Here is a 20,372-nt window from a genome sequence, read left to right as displayed (position 1 = left end):
CAGTTTCTCTTCCCAATAGACCTTCCCTAAGAAAACCTAGAGCTTGGCCAGCTCTCCAAAGGGCCAAATACATTATCATATGAGGTGATGAAAAACATCAGAGGTGGTTTCTAAACTTTATTCTAATCGACGTCTATAATTCTGTCGGTTATGAAGCTAATAAGTGATTGGTTGAATCTATGAAAATGGTGATTTAGAGACATATTTGAAGTGAGACGGTTGTGAATTTATCACTGTAAATGCAAGTTCGCTGTGGTGAGAAAATGGAGTGTAACTGTTCACGGTGGTTTGAGTTCGCTTTTGAAACAATGGAGTAGGCGGTCAGAAGGCAGAACAAGCCTTTTTTTGGCGTTGCATTTACTATTTTATCATACCGATATCAAGAAGCTATAGAATTTTAAGAATTCAAGGAGTGTTCTACTAGAGGAAGGAAAGTTAACTTAATCCTTCTAGACAAAGGATTACTTCCTTGTCTCCACTCCCTTTTTGACACTAATCTAAAAAGATATCTTAAAATCGTGACTGCGAGGGATTTTCCCAAACAATTCTTTCTTGCATTCAAGAATATTTATACAGGTATTGAAAAGAGTAACTCTTCGGTGTAGTAGTTTGATTTAGGATCCTTCAAATGGGTACGTAAAGCCAGGGACCCCTTGTGTGGGGGATTGGAGCTTTTGGCATAAAACTCAGCACGTAAAAGAATCCAACACACTTATTGAGTAAAGTAGGGGTGATCCGGTGTGCTTGGCTGAAATACGCGAGAGGTAGCGAAGCTGCGTTTCACTATCAGCTGACGAAAAAGCGTCATGCTTCGTCCTCAGCCTGAGGTTTTGCCTCTACTTGCAATTGGTAACAAAAAAGATAGTTATAACATAGTCACTCACACAACAACACAATTTATGACGGTTCAGGGTTCGAGTCCCGCTACGTATTTCCGCTATCGATTTATTTAATCTGATAAGAACTCCGGCGACGAAAAGTCGGACAGAGTCTGGAAAATTAAGCGATCGGTTTTAACAAGGTTTACGTTTGGTCAGCGGCCCCATTTGACCCGTTAAACACCCTCTGATAATGAAGAGTGATGAAGAAAAAGAGGTGACCTCAAAAATCATGTTGTGCCGCAGATTGTTACGCCATTACTTGTTCTGTTATGATCCTTTGACTTCATGCCCTTAATGGAAATGATTTTCAAGGTCGACAGTCACGACAAAAACAAATTGTAACGCCATAACTGCTATGTACTTAATCTGTATTCTTTTGACTTCATACCTTTAATGGAAAGGATTTTCATGGAAAGGATTTTCAAGGTTGTATAAGGCCACAACAATAACAACAACAATTACATTTTGTAATACAACACACTTTCCACACTTTCATGTTGTTACGTTAAAATTACTAGGCCCGATTTGACCAGCCAAACACCCTCTGATAATGAAGAATGATGAAGAAAAAGAGGTGACCCCAAAAATCACGAATGGCGGAAATAGACAAATGATGAAGATTTTCCCTCCTTGGTATCTCCGATGATACATGTACTAATTTTGTACATATATAACGCCTAACTGTTATGTGCTTGTTCTGTATTGTTTGACTCCGTGCCCTAAATTGGTATTTATCAAAACGTATAGAACCTCTTTACCTTAATGGAAATGATTTTCAAGGTTGTATTAGGACACAATAACAACAACAACAACATGCGTGAATGCACACCTGTGCTGCAGTGCAATGTGGACCAGTCAGAATTGCCTTGATGAAGGTGACAGATGGTCACCGAAATGTCGGTGAAATAAAGCTCTTGGTGGTCTTAAAAGAGTCTTTTTTTTAACAACAACAACAAGATTATGTGTTTTTTTCTAATGCCCCATAATTTTATCTTATTACGTTATAATATACTAGTTCTGCAAAAGTTAAATATTACGTTTTAAGTACACCCTTCTCTTGGGTTGATTTTGCAAGTGGTCCTATGATATCCTTAAATGAAATAAAACGAAGTAAAATACAAGAGCGGCAATGGAAACTTGATATTGTTTCATTAATCTTTGTTTGGTGAAAAACCGTAACGGGAGAAATTCTTGCCCCGGAAGAGCCGCCAGGTCAGAAAACTTTACGATATTCAGTCTTAGAATCTGCTTGGAGCTTACGACCGTTCTAATCTGTTATCCACGCCCTGATTGGTCAGAACCCGAGTCGTTAACGGTCCTCCCCAGGAAATCAAATATGACGACGGTTACTTCCCGTGTGACCTCTGACCCTTAAAAAGGATTCAATTTATCCCCAGAACTACCCAGGGAAATTCTGTACATTCCGGTTCGCATCACAAAGGCACACTAACACAGGTCTCTTCGGGATATCGAACAACAAAGTGCGGATCATAAAAAAGTCTCATTACAGATATTTGCGCCGCCATTGTTATCACTCAATACCTTAGAGACCAATTATTGAATAATAGATGTGTTGATCATCTCCCATTTTAACGGTAAACCGACTTTCTTCACTCCTTAAATCCTCGAATCAGCAAATATTGAGTTTTTGACGTCAGCTCGCGCGTATTTCTCACGTTTAGATTGACGTGAAAACCTAACGCCACCTCGCTTTAAAAACGGTTGCTAAGCGACGCCTCGTTTTGCGTTCGAGACCACTGCACGTCGAGGTGATAAATGATCGATAAAGGTGCTAATGACCACGCCCAGGTGCATCATTAGTGAACTTTGTTATATTCCTGCGAAAACGGATTCTCCGCATGGCTGGTACAATAGCTAACCTTTTCGCCTTTAGACGCCGTGAAACGTATTAAAGCGGCGCGGCGTGTGATATGATGGAGAGCTGTCCGTACGGTTGGGCGGCGGCCCGATCGTTCCCATCAGCGCACATTTGTCACATCAGCCCCGACCAATTCTGCCAGATTGGCTTTACACAAAGTGTTTCCCGGGGACTAGTGTCCAAGCCCCATGTCTCTAATAAATAATTCACGCCGCGACCGAGCGACACGCAAGCACAAACCTTGAGGGTGTGTCACGGCGCAACAATGCCTACACTTTACAACTACGTGACAGAAAACAAACTCTTCTACACGTTTCCTCACGAATTTCATCAAAAACAGCTCCCGTTTTCATTTTCATGGACGCAGGCTGGCTTATAACGTTAGAAATACAAATGACACCCGTCGCCTCTATAATAGGGACTCAATATCCCATATCCCCGACTTATACCCTAATAACAGAGTGGAGTCCGTGCAATTTGTATTGTCATACTTCTTTTCGACAAAGAAGACAAATGTCCTACCATGTAATCTAGAAGTGTCGGCTGTTATACAAAGGTAACTGTGAATGTATTTTTACATTTCCCGTTCCAAGGATTGGGTATTTCTTTGAAAACGTGTCGTAAGAATGTTCAGGGATGCACGCAGTTGTCCCAACGTAACCTGATACTTTAATAGAAAAGCACTTTCGAACCCGTAAATTCTCTGTCTTCGCCGCGGCTCGCTGTCAACATTCAAAGCTATGGGAAGAATTCTTGTCAATTCTCCCACAATTCTGTCACCCATTTTTACCCTTGGCGCCTGTTTGATACCTTATCACAACAGTCATAATCTTTTTGACGATAGTCTTCCGGTCTCTTAGACCAAACCATTACTAGTGCCAACACAACAAAAACGTTCTTATCTCACCATGAATGTTTGTCTTTTTAGATAGAGCCACGTTTTTTCAAATACATTTTTTTGGTCTCTTAGTTCGAAATCATTACTAGTACAAACACACAAAAAATGTTCCTATCTCACGATAAATGTTGGTATTTTTACGATAAAGCCACGTAGGTAAAATCATATATTTTTCACGCTATCATGTTTGTGCGGCTCATCCTCTATCTAAATGGCCCATCTCTAGTCATATCCATCCATCTTACACTACTGTGTGGTCCGTATGGCAGAAGACATTATCCAGGCAGCGGTGCCTCCTACTCCCCCGGCACCCCACCACTGTCAACCCCGCCTAGCTTTACCGCCAGCCTTTACGAGCGTCGTTCAAATCCAATATCCCACACATATGTTCCGTGCCGTATTTTTTGGCAGTAGCCAACACATTTTCAACATAAAGCGTATTTCTATATGAGTGAGCGAGCACGAAGTATGATGGTAAGATAGTTGAGTTTTCACGTCTTAAAATATCCTGAGCTCCAAAATATGATATCACTTTTGGTCTATGCAAGCTAGCTTGCCATAACTTGAAGAACCTATTGCCATAAGAGCGTCTTCATGTACCACAAAGGCAGTCGATATGTTCATACACTACAAAGGCAGTCGATAAAAAGAACAGTCGGTGTCTTACCTACGTCCAAAAGAGCAGCGCCAGATCCCTACACGGCGTACAGATATTGAACAGGTGTGTATTCAGGTGCGAACAGGTGTTTTGGCGCACAGGTCGCTTCTCCGTATGTGTCGCCGTACAGATGCGCGTGTCAATGCGTCATTTCCGGGAAACGAGCGTGGTATTTCCGGACGGACCACCCCGGTGTCATAAGAACGCTTTCCAGAAAACGCCGCCGCGCCCTTGGATCCGGAGTACGTCGCTTGAAAGCGTGGAACACGGGGGGTCTAAATGGGGGTTTTGAAGGAGCTTAAACCACATACGTAATGGTGTATTATCAAACCATAGTAATTGTTCACGTGCTTTATTACAAGTATATATCGATAAATTCTTATCATTCGGCTCTGGAGTACGTCGCTTGAAAGCATGGAACACGGGGAGTCTAAATGGGGTTTTTGAAGGAACCCAAACCACATGCTCAATAGCAGCATTGGTGTAACCTCAAATGATAGCAAATCTACACCTATTCTATTGCAAGTATGTCGATAAATTCTTATCATTTGGATCTAGAGTATAAACCGTTGTGACAAGAGGCTGTGATAGGGTTTGTCTTTACCCTATTGCACGATATTTCGCGGTACTAGTATCTCTGCATGTATAATTATCCACGTGATCTGTGACGTCACGAGTTGCGTGACCGTCTGTCAATTATTTATCATTGTGGGGGATCCGTGTGAAAAAATGACTACTTCATTATATTCATCATAATTCAGTTCATTCTGCTAATGGGCGAGTGTCAAAACATTTAGGTCACACAAATTCAATTTCCTTTTCACCTCCTTAATGTCGGGAAAGATAGAAATTTAAAAAGTGATTTAGCAAAATTTTCAAATTCAATCTTTTTCGCCCTCTTATATCGGGTAAGGGAGAAATTTATACAATATTCAGTACTTGTACTTGAATACTTGGGTCTGCTGCTTATACGAACACGTTATCGAGTTAGGTTTGGGTCATGTGTCAAGTAAAAGGGCAATATTACAATAAAGGCACATATATGTTTCTCAATGTCAGAGGCTGGAAGGTTTGAGGGGTCGCTCTTATATATACCATTAGTAGTACTCTCCAAGCAGAGGTTAGTGGAGAAGATTGTGATCGTTTTATCATATGCCCCGTTTTTTGTCCGGACAAAAAACGGGGCATATGATAAAACGGTCACAATCTTCCCCACTAACCTCTGCTTGGAGATTAGTTAGTAGAACGTTATGTTTTGTAATCGCCTTTGTTTTCTACCTATGACCATGAGGCCATTTTTGTACGAGATCTGAAATTGTCTGGGCTAAAATTAATGATTTCAAGACTCTTGGGTAGAATTTAGGTAATGCGATATTAGAACTGTAAGATTCAGATTCGGTGGGTTTTCTAGCCTCCCCCCCCCCCCACACCCGTTACTTGGGGACATCTAATTTCGACCCCAAGTATCGTTTTGCGGCCATTTAATTTCGCGGTAGGAGGAAAAGGTGATTTGAGTTCACGATTGGTGTTTTAGTGCTTTATATGATACAATGAAAACATATTCGCAGTGTCATAACTACGCAGCGGAGAGGTCAACTACCGCGAAAAACGCGAAAATAGAATAAAACTACCGCGAACATTTCAAAACCTACAGTACTTGCTTCAATGCTTCTCAACCATATTCTTCACATGCGACAGAACTACACTGTCAATTCCAGCTGTCTAGGGGTCAATGCCCTTGCGGACCTTGAGTTAGCACTATTGAGGTGCATAATTTACCCGTGGGAAAGTACGTAATTGAAATAATCTCACAGCTTCGCACATACTCAGCTCTTTTGTTCGAGAGATCAAACGTAAAGTGAGTTACCCGTTAGTCAGTAGGTAAAGGTAGTCCTATAGTCTTTCTGAGGCCGTAGGAACAGTGGGTTGTTTTCTAGGACGCGGTATTGGAAGGCGTTGCCCAACGCCCTCCGTCCCCGCCTTTTAATTCCCCAACCGAAGTCGGGTACCCATTTTTACACCTGGATGTGTGGAACAAGGAAATTATCGATATGCCTGGATTTTCTACGTGGATTTTCTACGATTTGAGGGTACACCAATGCCGCTATTTGGGTTTCATTAAAAACCCCATTTGGACTCCTAGTGTTTCATGCTTTCAATCATGTTAAGTGCATTTCCCATGAACACAACATCGGTGGCATGTCAGGGGGTTCGAACCCAGGGCCAAACATCCTAACCGTTACGCCAACACCACGCCACCACCGTCAGCCAGAGAAGTGGCTTTACAAAGGATTTCCAGCCCCAATAAGATATAGGGCCGCATTTACGTAACATCTGGCACGGCTGATGTAAAGAGAAACAATATAGCGGCGCCCTCTGAATTATTAAACTGTACAGTTAGATGTTATCTTATGGTTGATAAATTTCTACGTATTTCTATACGTTTTTTTTACGCATTTCTACACCCACTGAAGCGTAAACATATGAAGTTTAGTTCATTGTTATAATACGTTTTGGAATCATTTGCCATTTATTATGCTAGAGGCCGCAAGGCAACTAGATAGCATCATGACTTTTAACACCGTACCTGGTTGGTTGTTAGAGGTTATTTGATTGTTGACTTTGATAAAACGATAAATATCTTCCCCATCTATCACTTTTATTAATGCAAATGATAGTAAAGTTAAAACATTGACATAATTTAACTAAACTACTGCCACCCACTATATTACATGAAACTTTGTTCTTCAACAATTCCTTTTTTTTTTATAAACAAATTCCTCAAATATGCACGAAATGTGCTATTCATTATGAAGCCTTCTAAAATATAGACTTGGGAGCCATTCAGTGCACACTGTAAAACTGAGTTATTCGTCTTTCGGACCAACAGTATGGCCATTCGTTTAATCATATTGTACGTTTGGCACCGCTTCCGACACACTACAGGGAACCCTTGTACCGTCTCCTCTCGTCATAATCGATCATTCAGGTAATTGAGTTTGATGGTTTGATAGCAGTCTTATAAAAAGCCCATTACAGCACCATTATATACCGGCTGTCAGGCGCTAACGCTATCTTCCAGGCATGCGCCGAAGGCCAAAGCAATTCTAGAAAGCCAATATCGAGAAGAGTGGTTTGAATGTCCGCAGTATTGTGAACTTTCGACGACCTTAATGCGTTATGATTGGCCCTGGAAAGTATGGTAATCTCATTTTGATGGGGGGAAACTGTGGAAGGTCACAGAGTTGGAGAGAAAGGTTGGCGCAGAGATAGGTCGGATCCGCTGTCATCATCTTTTTTCTAACGAGTTTGACCGGTGCGGGGTCTAGAGACCATCTCTGGGGACATTTGTGACTAGAGCAGCATCTATTCGCCCTCAGTCAGAAACACCATGACTGAGACAAGCTCTATTCATTAAGAATGAAAACTACCAATATCTGATAACAGAAGGAGTATGGTAATACCATTTTGATGATGAAAGCTGGGCAAAGGTCAGAGAGTTGGAGAGAAAGGTTGGCGCAGAGATAGGTCGGATCCGCTGTCCTGATCTTTTTTCTAACGAGTTTGACCGGTGCGGGGTCTATAGAGACCACCTCTGGGGACTGAACTTAACATTCAGGACTAGAACAGCATCTCTTCTCCCTCAGTCAGAATCACCATGACTGAGACAAGCTCTAGATCTATTCATTAAGAATGAGAACTGCTAGTATCTGATAGCATCAGGAGTATGGTAATACCAATTTGATGTGTTTTCCATGTTTTAGTCGTTCCCTATTAACACGATTTAGGTGATCTGCCATTGAATAACAGGCAAATTAGTTTTACTTTTGTATCTAAAGAAATGTGTGAACTGTTCTTCTTCAGTGTAATGATTCATTGGAGTGTCTACAAATTCTGTCGTTGTTATCTGAATATAGATGATTATTTATTGCATAATTTGTCCTTTGAAGTTAGCACTATCGGTTTTCAATAGAGACTTCATCAGATATGATTCTGGTGTTAATTTTTAACAATAATTGTAACCGCAGGCTATCCTTAAATCGACTCTCACAACTTCTGTTAATAGGCTAGATTACACACGTATAGATTAATCAATAGGATGAAGGGTGTCAATGGAATAAAATGCATTATGTGCAACTTCTTTCACATAGACTTCGAGACATATTGAATAAGACAGTGGTCTTTCAAGCATTTACTCTCAATTTTACATGGCGTTTCACATTATGTAATTTTCAAAGTAGCAGCCTTTGTTACGACATTTTCTGCTTATAACTCCAAGTAGTGAGCTGTTTAAGATATTTGATGTACAGTTAACAGAATTATTCCTACCCCAAACTTATTCAAATCGATTGTGAATTTGCTGTTTCCTCAAAAACGAAATGTAATACAGTGGAATTTGGACTATTTGTGAGAGTATCATTTTGCTAATTTATCAATGCAATGTTTCTAACTTGCAGCGAAAAATACATTTCACATAACAATATCAATAAAAGTTATGAGGCGTATGAATATTGTGTTGCTAACGGAACATCCCCTCGAGATATGTCCTCGTATCGAAGACGATGGTCTCAATGCTAAGCAATGTAATATTGCAAACGATTTTACAAGGCCGGTAGCACGGATAAATAACTGTATGACAAACCTTTCCACATCCTCAAGTCAAGGCCAGCAGCGTTGCTTATGAAACAGATCGAAGTATTCACCCTTCACACACCCAATGGACTACAACGCACAGCAGGGTTCTGCCTAACCTGGAATCTACACTGTTACCAGGGCCTACACAGGCCAGCTCTTCGGCACCATGATCAACAGGCCCCCGAGGAAATTTTACCTCAGTCCCTTGAATCCAGGAAGCTGAAGGCAAAAATCACCGGGGTGAGCTTAGTGGTCAAGGCGGGGATACAAGCTTACCGTGCCGAGGAAACTCACCCTGCAGCCCTGGGAGAAACCGGGACCGGGTTAGGTTCTGGCATCGACGAAAACTTGTCTGGACGCTCGATCCAAACAAAGACTGATTCACTCTGAACCGGTGAATGTTCGAGACAGACAACATAACGATGCAAACAGCTGCGGAAGGAAACTTATTGAAACTACCATGACCTTGAGACTGACATCACCGCTTACAAAGCTATAGAAACGTCTTAATTACAAGTTTGTGCCAGACGGGGTAGGTTTGGCCCTGATTTGAACCGACAGCGGAACCCCTTAAAAATGTCTCGGTCGTGACCTTCACCCAAATTTTGTGGGGAGGGTCGCTTCCATTTTTTAACCGGAAAGTAGAACACACAAAGAGGTACATTTCTGTCAGTCTGAGTAACTGTTAGCAGATTGAGGATTTAATTAGATTTCAATTGAAATATTATGCTTGAGAAGATTGTTGACAGAAAAACGTTATTATAATGTGTTTGAAGAAACGTTACAAGTGAAATATGCATATGAAGTGAAATATAAAGATTGTTGTCTTCATAGCGTTTGTATTATATATGTTTGAAGAAGCGTAGTTCTTGCCTAGATTCTACTCTTTTAGATACAGATAGGAAAATTGACACTTACACCTTGATATAGGAAGACGTTTGAAAATTATCTTCAACTGCAATGAAATATGAAGTGAAATATGACGATTAATGTCATGGAAGTGCCTGTATTGTGTTTTGAAGAAGCACACTTGTTGCCAAGACTTGAATCTTTTTGGCAAGAGATATCTAGGGGATTGAACTTTTCACTTTGGTATAGGAAGACGTTTGAAAAAAATGATCCTTAACTGCAATGAAATATGGAGTGAAATTATGAATTTTGTTGGCATGTAAGTCTTTGTATTATATATGCTTGAAGAAGCGTAGTTCTTGCCTAGATTTGACTCTTGTTAGCTATAGATAGGGAAATTCGACTTTTCACCTTAATGATAAATGATCTTAACTGCAATGAAATATGAAGTGAAATGTCAAGATTGTTGTTACAGTATTTAAGTGTTTGTATTATATTAGTTTGAAGAAGCGTTAGATTTTACTCTTTTGTGCTGAATATAAGAAAATTGAACTTTTCCCCTCGATACAGCAAGACATATGAAAGGGTCTTTAATTGCAATTGCCAATACGAAGAATTGGACATACACAAATTTTGGACTGCACAACATCACTTCGTGAAGGCATGCATTCACTGTTTTGCTGACGTCACGTTATGCAGATTGAGAGCACGTAAATCAGCAGTTGATCAAAAGTTGCAGATAATTTGTGGCGTCCTCCGTCACGCCCTTCTATGTATTCGATTCACCTGTTGTTCTACATGATTATCTCTTTAACATTCAACTGTCTGATGTGCTCCATTGACTTGAACCTAACAGTCTGAGGAACTGTCTCAACTAATGTGATTAAGTGCCGTAATTAATTACGTTTGATGCTAGTAGATCGCGTAGATGTATTCCCTCAATTACAGTACCCAGAATCTACATAAAAGCAACGAGGATATAAACCGATGACAGTTTATATACTAGATAATTTGTGAGTTAATTTCTCTAATTATGAGGTACTGACGCAACTTGGGTTAACTATTATTCTATTCTTCATTTTTCATAATCATGTCAAGCATAATGTTAGAGCAGGGTGACTGCACTTACGAAGTTATCATATATCGAATATTAGTATCAAAATTTCATTTCAGCACTTAAACTGTGTGACATGCACTAAAGATGCTTAATAGGTGGCCTAATCTTGTCGTTTTTGATTTATTAATCGCAGGTTCCATCGTGAGCATATTTAGGTCGTAGTTATCAATTCATAAACACATTGGTGATTATGCAGATGCTAAAGTATCCCGGGGCATTATTGGGTTATTTTGGTGAAATTTAGCTAAAATTTAGAAATAGAACTAATGACTGCAATGTTTAAAATGTAACGTTTCCAAACTAGAAGTCGTACATTGGAAACGAGGTTTCAACTACCAATTAAGTTTGCACTTCATTTGCATCTAACTGTGTATTCATCTAGTACACTCATATTCAAACAAATAAAATGCGACATTTGTTTTGGCATCTACATCAGAAGTTGTCTGCGCGGTCGACCGATCGCAAGAGAGACCGATTCATTCCGAACCGTTTAATGTAAGCGACAGACACTGCCCTGACTGTGACACTGGAATGTAATATGTGCCCAATATGATATTCAAAAGGTCTCGAGATTTTTTCTCAAGAAAATATTCTAAGATTCTAGGCAGAGATGTGGGCCGTTAATCTTCTCTAACATTAGAGCAGACATTTTCATCCATCTTTTGTCATTTACTTTCACTATGCTTGTGCTTATGGCAGCATTTTTGCAAAGTTTCCTTTTTTCCTGGCGTAAACAACACTCATATCTAACGTTAATTAGATGCAGGCTTGCTCCGGGGTGTTGAAAGTGGCGCCTGAAGGATAAAGTACAACAATACATCCCACATGAACACCGCTCAGCGTAATCATTCCACTATACGAGCACTATCAACATATCTTTCGGTCACATTAACGTGCTGAACGCGTTTGTTCACTTTGCCTGCCAAGTTTGTTTCAGTGTTGCGTCGAGCTTTCTTTTTCGAAAACTGTAGAGATATAGTATGAGCGTTATGGTAAAGATCTCATAACTATTTAGAAACCGCCAAATTGTGTGACATGCACTAAAGATGCTTAATATTTGGCCTAATTTTGTCGCTTTTAATTCATTAGTGGGAGATTCCGTCTTGAGCATAATGACGTCATTAGGTGGTTATAGAGACTCTAGACATCTAGCCACAAGTTGACATAAATCACCGCAGCAATGATTTAAAATGTAAGGTCACACCGACTACATTGTACTGATGACATCTTCTGGAGATGCAATTAGAGAGTGCCAAAATTAAATGGCATAAAACACAAAGATGGGATAGTAAAGATATAAAAAGGAAGATGCCTGGATAGAAATAAATAGTCATAAAGGGTTCGATCTAGGTTTTGCATCTTTAAAGTTTGGCGCTGCCAGCAGCGATTCTTTTTCATCGATTCAAAATTATCGTTTTCATCAAGGGGGTCGTTTTCATCTGACATAACATTTATTCCCTTATATTTATGCAATCAGTATTCCGACGAGTAAGATACATATGAAATTTTGCATCTACATCAAAACTTGTCTGCACGGTAGATCGTAACAAAGACTGATTCATTCCGCACTGTTCAATGTAAGAGACAGACGCTGCCCTGACTATGACACTGGAATGTTATAATTACCCCCTTCTGTGCTCAGTCATAATACCTTCAAAAGGTCACCGACAAACTATTTTATGTAAACGAATATATCGTTTAAGTTCTCTACAATAGCAGATATTCCAATCAATTTTGTCATTTACTTTATTTGCTATGCTTGTACCTATGTAAGCATTTGTGCACAATTCACGTTTTACTCGAAGTAAACAACGCTCACATAATCATCTATGGTTAGTGAGGTATAGTACGGGTGTTGCCTGAAGGATCAAGTACATCATCACATCCCAAGACAGCGCTCAGTCAGAATACTTTCAAAAGGTCACAGGTCAACTTTTTTTCCAGGAAAATATTCCAAGTAAACGAATTTGGCGTTAAACTTATATACATTTAGAGCAGAGATTTGCATTGATGTTGCCATCTACTTGATGTGTTATACTTGTACCTATGGCAGCATTTGTTCACAATTCATGTTTTTAACGGAATAAACAACGCTTACATATCTAGGACTAATGAGGTGTAGACTTGCTCCATGGTGTTGAAAGTGGCGCCCGAAGGATCAAGTGCAACAATAGATCCCAAGACAGCGCCCAGAATAATTATTCCACCATCCGGACACTATCAACATATCTTTCGGTCACATTATCGTACTGAACGTGTTTGTCCACTTTTGTTTGCCAATTCGTCTCCGTGTTGATTAGAGCTTTCTGTTTCGAAGATGTGAAGACATGATTTCTGTTTCGAAGATGTGAAGATATGATTTCTGTTTCGAAGATGTGAAGATATAGCATTATGTGAATGTCCCATAGCCGTTTAGAGACCGTAGGGACAGTGGGCTGTCAGTCCACTGTGTCTTAGGCACGGTATCAAAATGAAAAGGCCAACTCAAACTCACTCCTTTCTCCACACACGCCTCAACTGATGTATGGTACCAATTTTCGCCTAGATAAAGTGAAGAAAGCCGTGTTAAAGGTCTTCACCAAGAACACCACGTCCAGGAATCTGACCTGTGACCTCCTGATCTCGTCTCCGCTTACCTAATCACAACTGGGCCCAGTGATGGCCTATTGCACAGTATGCCATATTCAAATCACAGGGCCCGAAATTCATTTTAGGTAATAGGTGTACCGGTGCTTCTAACCTAAAAATTTAGATGCATAAAATATGTTTTGGATGCACAACATAAAATACAGTAGAATATCAGCAAAGAGTAATTACAAACCCTACTCTCTGTTTTAAGAACTTCAATCTGTAATTCTATAGCTAACGTGAAAAATACAACAATACATCAAAACAAAGTACATCAAAGGTTATATGTTTCTTTTCGGATATTTCGACAATAATCTGTATACCAAGTGTACTTTATAGCCTATATTACCTTATAGCCTGCATTTGGTGCACCCACAGTCAAAAAGTAGGTGCACAGCTCCAATTTTAGGTGCACATGCACCCAGTATTTCGACCCGCCCTGAATCCTAACTAGTAGTACCCTGATAACTGTGCGCTTTTTGTCGCGCTATTACCATCCGTACAGCTTAACCTCCTAACATTTCTATCGTACTGTACAACGCCTCTGATCTTTATCGATAAAATGTATTTTAGAATCACGAAACACGCGAAGCAGACAACCCCACTTTGACACTAATCCCACGAAGGAAGACTTGGTGGCGGCGCGCGTAAAGATGACAAATCTAGGGCGTAATATGCTTTAGGACATGGACGATTTCTAACATAGTTATTCGACTGTTAATGAGAATTATGACATATTCTCTCATCTTACGGTAATCTACCAATGGCCCAATACAACACAAGGATGCGTGGTTATGCATAGATTACGTTCACATACATCAACATTACATTGTATCATACAGTAATACAGTAATACAGTAATACAGTAATACAGTAATAAAATAAATAACTAATAACTATGATAAACTTACTTGGTATGATGCTGTCACTTAGCTGTCCACCGAAACGTACTTCTTCTACAGGACTCCAACTGACTGATAGGGAGCTCCGAATCAAATCCAATTTATAACGTTATATCGATCTTTATGGCAGGAAGCACTCCCACACTTTTTATTAGTCATTATTCCCATGTTACATTCTTTCAGACGTAGTCATACTGCATAATCCCTTATCCCTGGTTTCTTAACCCTTAATATGGGCATGATATTGGTCCCTTGGAATTACGGAGATTGTCGCCGATGGTCAGCTATGACCCCCTGTGGATTGCCGACCAAGACAGTATGTCTCGTGAAATAATACTCATGGACGTCCCAAGAAGCTGACCATAAAATACAGTCATCGTTGATTTTTTTTGGGGGGCAACTTCAGCACAGCACAATTTACAAATATTATGGAAATGCTGTCTTTGGAAACTCAGAATCTTTCTTTCAGGCTTCACACACATAAATATTGACTTGGCGTTACTTCTTGGTCCGATACTGTCTTTAAAACCTAGTGATAATGCATAACCATTTTTCCTGTTTTTTAGACCTAAATATGGGTATGTGTTACTCCCTGGTCCCTCGGAATTATGGAGATGGTCAGCGATGGTCAGCTATGACCCCGTGTGGATTGCTGACCAAGGCAGTGTGTCTCTTAAAATGTTACTCCTGAACGTCCCAAGAAGCTGACCATAAAATACACTAATTGCTGATTTTACACAGTTTACAAATATTATGAGAATGCTGTCTTTAAAACCTAGTCATACCTCAGAATAGTTTTCTCGGTTTCTTATGCCTAAGTGCAACCTTCTGGCGAAGGTAAATATGAGCATGGTCTACCCCTTGGTCCTAGGGAAGTATAAATGTAGACATGGTCATCTATGGCCCCCGGTGTTGCCCAAGTGTTGACTAAGACATTACTCATGGACGTACCAACGGAAACTGACCATAAAAGTAAACTAATTGTAGGTAGATTTCCCCATTTCAGCATTAAAAGTTTACATCATCATATGATATGATATGAATAGCGAAAATGGTATCTTACATTTGTACATCTTATCGTCAATGATCTTATCCTGTGCGTATTCATTGATAATGTGCGTTATCATATAGATCTAAACACTTGAAATTATTGCTATTAGCCTTCGGGCATTAAACATTAAAATCATAAGTAATATATTCCGTACATTTCCCAAGACACTGACCATTAAGTACACTCATTGTATTTTTTTTCCATTTCAGCGAAACAAAGTTTTCATATATCAATTTATAAGAATTCTGTCTTCTTTAAAACACAGTCACACCTCAAAATCTTTTTTCCTTGTTTCGCACACCTAAATGTGGGTATGGTGTTACCCCTTGGTCCCAGAGAATTTTGGACATGGTCATCGATGGTCATCTATGGCCCCCTGTGGATTGCTGACCAAGACAGTGTGTCTCTTAGGATATTACTCATAGACGTCCCAAGAAACTGACCATAAAAGCACACCCATTGAACGAAGATTACCTTATTTCAGCATTAAAAAGTTTACACATATAATAAAAATAGTGAATGTACATACATATGGCATCCCATATTAGATTATATGTTTTGTGTTCATTTATAATGCACATTATCATTTGGTCGCTTTTAATCATTGCAATTAGCCCTCGGGCATGTATTTGCTTCAAAGATTAGTATAATAATAAGGTATAACTCCACACAGTTTACCAGAAGTCTTACTGAGGGATGACTGCGGTGTGAAAGATGTCGGTTAGCTTGCAGAATGAATCCACTCTTAGACTACCATTTCAAGTGCAACAGTGTGCGTTCTTACAGTATGAATATATTACAAGACTTCCAAAAACGGCGGAGCTTTTGTCTCCATCGTCCTGACATACCGAGAACCTACATCCATATTCCTGTAGTTTGTGATGGATGATGAGACCGGATGGCTTCAGGGGTTGGAAAAAGGAATTGTTGAATGTCGTCTGTGGTTTAACGAAGACAAATCGACACCATATATCAAACTCAAACTTTGTAGAGTATCTAGCTGTAGGCCTGGAGTGATCGGTCAATTATTGATGTTATGATATATTTGCGATGAAACTAGAGCCACACCCTTGTTGAAGCAACCTGCCCCCCTCCCTCAATAGAGGTTGGAAGGTACGTAAGGTATAGGACTTCTTCCTTTGTTAAGTTTCGTTATTGTTCATTATGACAAATAGTTTATTTGAATTCGAGGCTTGCTATCATTGTTTCATCATTACTTGAACGTTCATATATTGGAATCTATTGCATCACTCGTGCGTGCTTTTTAGTGTGTATCATTACTTCTTAGATCATTATTAGACATTTGAACATATTCATTTTGGATTATTCTTCATTGAACTAATTCGGACCTATTATGTTCACCATACATTTTAGATAATATAATCAAAGATACAAACACGTTTTATGAAGATACAAGCGTGGATAAATTGCTTTAATATAGAAAAATAAGCAATGAATTGCTTTCATGCCTCAGACTTGCTGCAATGCTGTAACGTAATATATTCCTTATTTCTTCTTCCCCCATGTTTTAAAGAAATATGGGGGACCACCGCTCTCTGCACTTACTTCCAGAGAGAGCCAACGTCTTCACCTTATACCTTTAACCCAGTCCCACCTTAAGAATGAATAAATAGCTCCACCTCTTCAACACCCAGCCTTAAATGTAAATTCCCTTCCCTACGGCTCTGATCTTGAGATTTCCTTATTGTTCGCGCCATGAAAAGCCATCTGAGTCATTATAACGCCATCAAATAGCGGGGCCATCATCGCCTCATTAATTATTCATGGCGTAGGGAAGGTCTATTAAGACCCAATTGGGGGCAATATACTTACACTAACGTATTATATACTATAGACATGGAGTGGGGGGATTTTAGGAAGCAAATTTACTTCCTTTGCGTTGTTGACTCACTTTTTGATGAGCAATCGGGATTTTCTTAATGTGATGACACATTGTAACCTTACAGATCACATGAGTAAATTTACAAAAATCTCGCGTATACCTAGAAAACGAATAGAGATGAAGCTAAACGTCTTTTGTGGCCAAGGAGTCGATTATCTGTGCTTAAATGCACATCTGATACTCATCAATAATAGAAGTGTCTATTCTTCGAGTTCATCTAAGCGGAAATGCACGGGAATACTGCAAGGTCGTTATATTGGAGGCGGCGCTCTTGGAAATACTGTGAAAGGGGAATTGTTCGCGGTGGTTTTGTGTTGGCGGTTTTCACGGTGACCTCTTTATCGCGAACATAAAATCACCGCGAAAATATGTTTCTTTGTTCTGTCTTCTGTCCGCCTACTTATTATTTCAACCGCGAACTTAAAACCACCACGAACACTCCATTTCCTCCCGACCGCGAAATCAAATCCCAGCGAAAATCTTCCATTTTACAGTAAATACAAAACTCAATCTACCACCAAGGCTAGCAGATTTTCTCGTTCTGACGACGTCACTGCACTGGACACTCGATAGATTACGACAGTGAACTTTGCTGATATTGATGTAAAATACACCTTAAACTATCAAATGTTACGTTGCTTCATTTCTCTTAAGAAATACTAGTTCAAAACAGATAATCACAGTAGTTATTGACTAGCACTTTACAACCACACCTTCTATACAAATAGTGACAATAGCGACAAAATATGAGATCTAGAATTGTCTTAAAATCTACATGATACACAGTCTATGAATAGCAATTACATCTTTATAACCAACACGGGACACTTTTGTTAAGTGAAGTGGAAAAGGGAGGATTAACCCCACAATAGATATTTTCATGTCTTGGGAATAATAAGGAATGGTTACTGCTCCTTGGGAACGCATAAGGTCGACAGCTTTATTGACATTGTATATTTCGATGTCTCCAATATTGCTATTAAGCTATAACCGTAGATACTTTTATACTTTAAATTCAAATGTCGACAACATGATAATCAATCTCTGGAATAAATCGTTTGGCAAGTTATTTAAACGACTGTCTGAGACATCGGGCTTAAATTATCTGTTAGCCTTATCTTAAGGTTAGTATTTTTTTAAAGTTTCTATAAAGAAGGAAGATCGTGTCATTTTGTTTTTCAATTAATGACTATTTCTCCCAACAAGGTAGTCAGAAAACGTCATGGACTTTCCGCCCAACATCTGCTTGGAATTTTCTAATGTTCTGCTGAATCGTACACTTTTCACCATGGCTTCATTGAGCCTTGGGTTCCAGACTAAAATCCAATCGTCGTGCTTATTTCACAACAACGATGATTTAAACAAAGCGTTTGAAACCTCCTCCTTTTGACTATTGCATATTGGTTTGCCTGTAAAATCTAGCGGTCTGACATGATTACGACGTTACCCTTTTATGTGGCCGCTTTCCTGGCGTGTGTTAGGCCTTTTGCCAGCTGTTTCATAACACATTCCTTCAGGATTGCGATGAAATATCACTATTCATAAGCAGAGAATAACGCTAGTCCCACATGACGTATAATTAATTCATCAGGTTGGTGAAATTGCGCCCTACATGTTCATACAGGCATGACATAAGCGGTTGTGCGGCCTGATTCTGCCACGTGTAAAACTTTAAAACGATTATGTTTGGCTCCAGTGTTTGATATAGTGATCTCTGTGGCGTTATTACATCGTCAGCGAATCCATCAAAAGCGAGATTGAAGTGGTTTTCTGGTGACATACATATTTTGGGGTCCTACACATTTAATACATGGGATAAGGGGTTAGTAAATATTGACATGTGGCAAAGCGTATATAGGCCAGGGTAAAGATTTCAATGTGGCATATTTTGCCGGTAGAGATCCCGATCGGATCCCAAGTGTACACATTTAGAATTGTCCCCTTAAAAAAGACAGTCAATAGTTTTCAACTTCGATTCATGTCACGTTGGATCAATGGATTGACTTGATTTATAAATGGTATGACACCCTACATGTAGCACATTCCTAGCATCCGTATCAGTCGACAGAAACTTCGATAGATATAATCGGCGATTCTGCTAGATCGCAATCTCTTACTGACATATAATATATACAAAGGGACAAAAACGGGGCGTATGATAAAAAGGTCACAACCTTCCCCACCAACCTCTGCTTAGAGAGTAATAATATACACGTTGTATCAAGGAATGGTCAGAATAGGGTTTAGGAAATGAAGAAGCAAAGAGAGAAAGGATGTTGGAGTTTGTTGACCGGGATACAATTAGGAAAAGTAAAAGGAAAAAAAAAGTGATGAAACAAGGATCTAATCGAATCGGAGGCTTCGGACGAGAAAAAAAATTAAGAGGAAAAGGACAATAAAGAGAGAGAAGGTCAGTTATGGACAACCTCGCCATATGGACAAAATCATTCCGTTGGGACAGATCCAATGATTCAGGTTGAGGTTTGAGCCCGATTGCTATGAGTTAAATTCGTCCTTTCAGATGGGGACATAAAGCCGGCGGTCCTGTGAACGGGGAACATTCAGGCTGCTATCAGACATCAAACCTCTACGCGTGCTGGAACACAACACAACAGAAGAGGAGGGATGACCCGGTATGCTCGTCTAAAAAAAACGTTAGCCGTAGCGAAGCCACGTGGAACTTCAAACTATCCACAAAGCATTACACTTCGTCTCGCGCATTACGCTTTTAGTTCGACCTGCTTGACTTTACTTCCCCAGCCAATTAATCAACAGCGCGAAAATCATTCCCTCGTGTTCAACACCATGGAATACTAGGTCTCACAGACTGTCAGTAGAGAAGACGATATAGATGGCTGATTTCTTGAGGGAGTATCGTCTTTTTAATGAAGATCGTGTTCTTCCTTTAGAGAGTTTCTCAGATACAGAATAGAAACATATGTAGGGCATGGTGTTAAGAGAGTTTGATTTG

At 39.7% G+C, this 20,372-nt stretch overlaps 2 protein-coding genes across 4 annotated transcripts in view; one reads left to right on the top strand and one right to left on the bottom strand.

Annotated features, from left to right (window-relative positions):
• LOC136422256 (zinc finger and SCAN domain-containing protein 2-like) overlaps positions 1-20,372 on the top strand; it is a 44,082-nt gene that overhangs the window by 363 nt on the left and 23,347 nt on the right. The window lies entirely within an intron of this gene.
• LOC136422249 (leucine-rich repeat-containing protein 24-like) overlaps positions 1-20,372 on the bottom strand; it is a 55,804-nt gene that overhangs the window by 28,725 nt on the left and 6,707 nt on the right. The window contains exon 1 of one of the 3 annotated variants that reach the window (XM_066409898.1): positions 4,326-4,551. The exons of 1 other annotated variant lie outside the window; for it this stretch is intronic. The gene's annotated coding sequence lies outside the window, so the exon portion shown is untranslated. Of the gene's footprint in view, positions 1-4,325; positions 4,552-20,372 lie in introns of those variants that run through there. One more of the 3 variants, XM_066409896.1, reaches the window with a different exon arrangement.

This window comes from Branchiostoma lanceolatum, chromosome 16 (assembly GCF_035083965.1).
Source record: "Branchiostoma lanceolatum isolate klBraLanc5 chromosome 16, klBraLanc5.hap2, whole genome shotgun sequence".
NCBI lineage: Eukaryota > Metazoa > Chordata > Leptocardii > Amphioxiformes > Branchiostomatidae > Branchiostoma > Branchiostoma lanceolatum.
The sequence above is the reverse complement of the archived record's forward strand: the minus strand, read 5'-3'. Positions and strand labels throughout refer to the sequence as shown.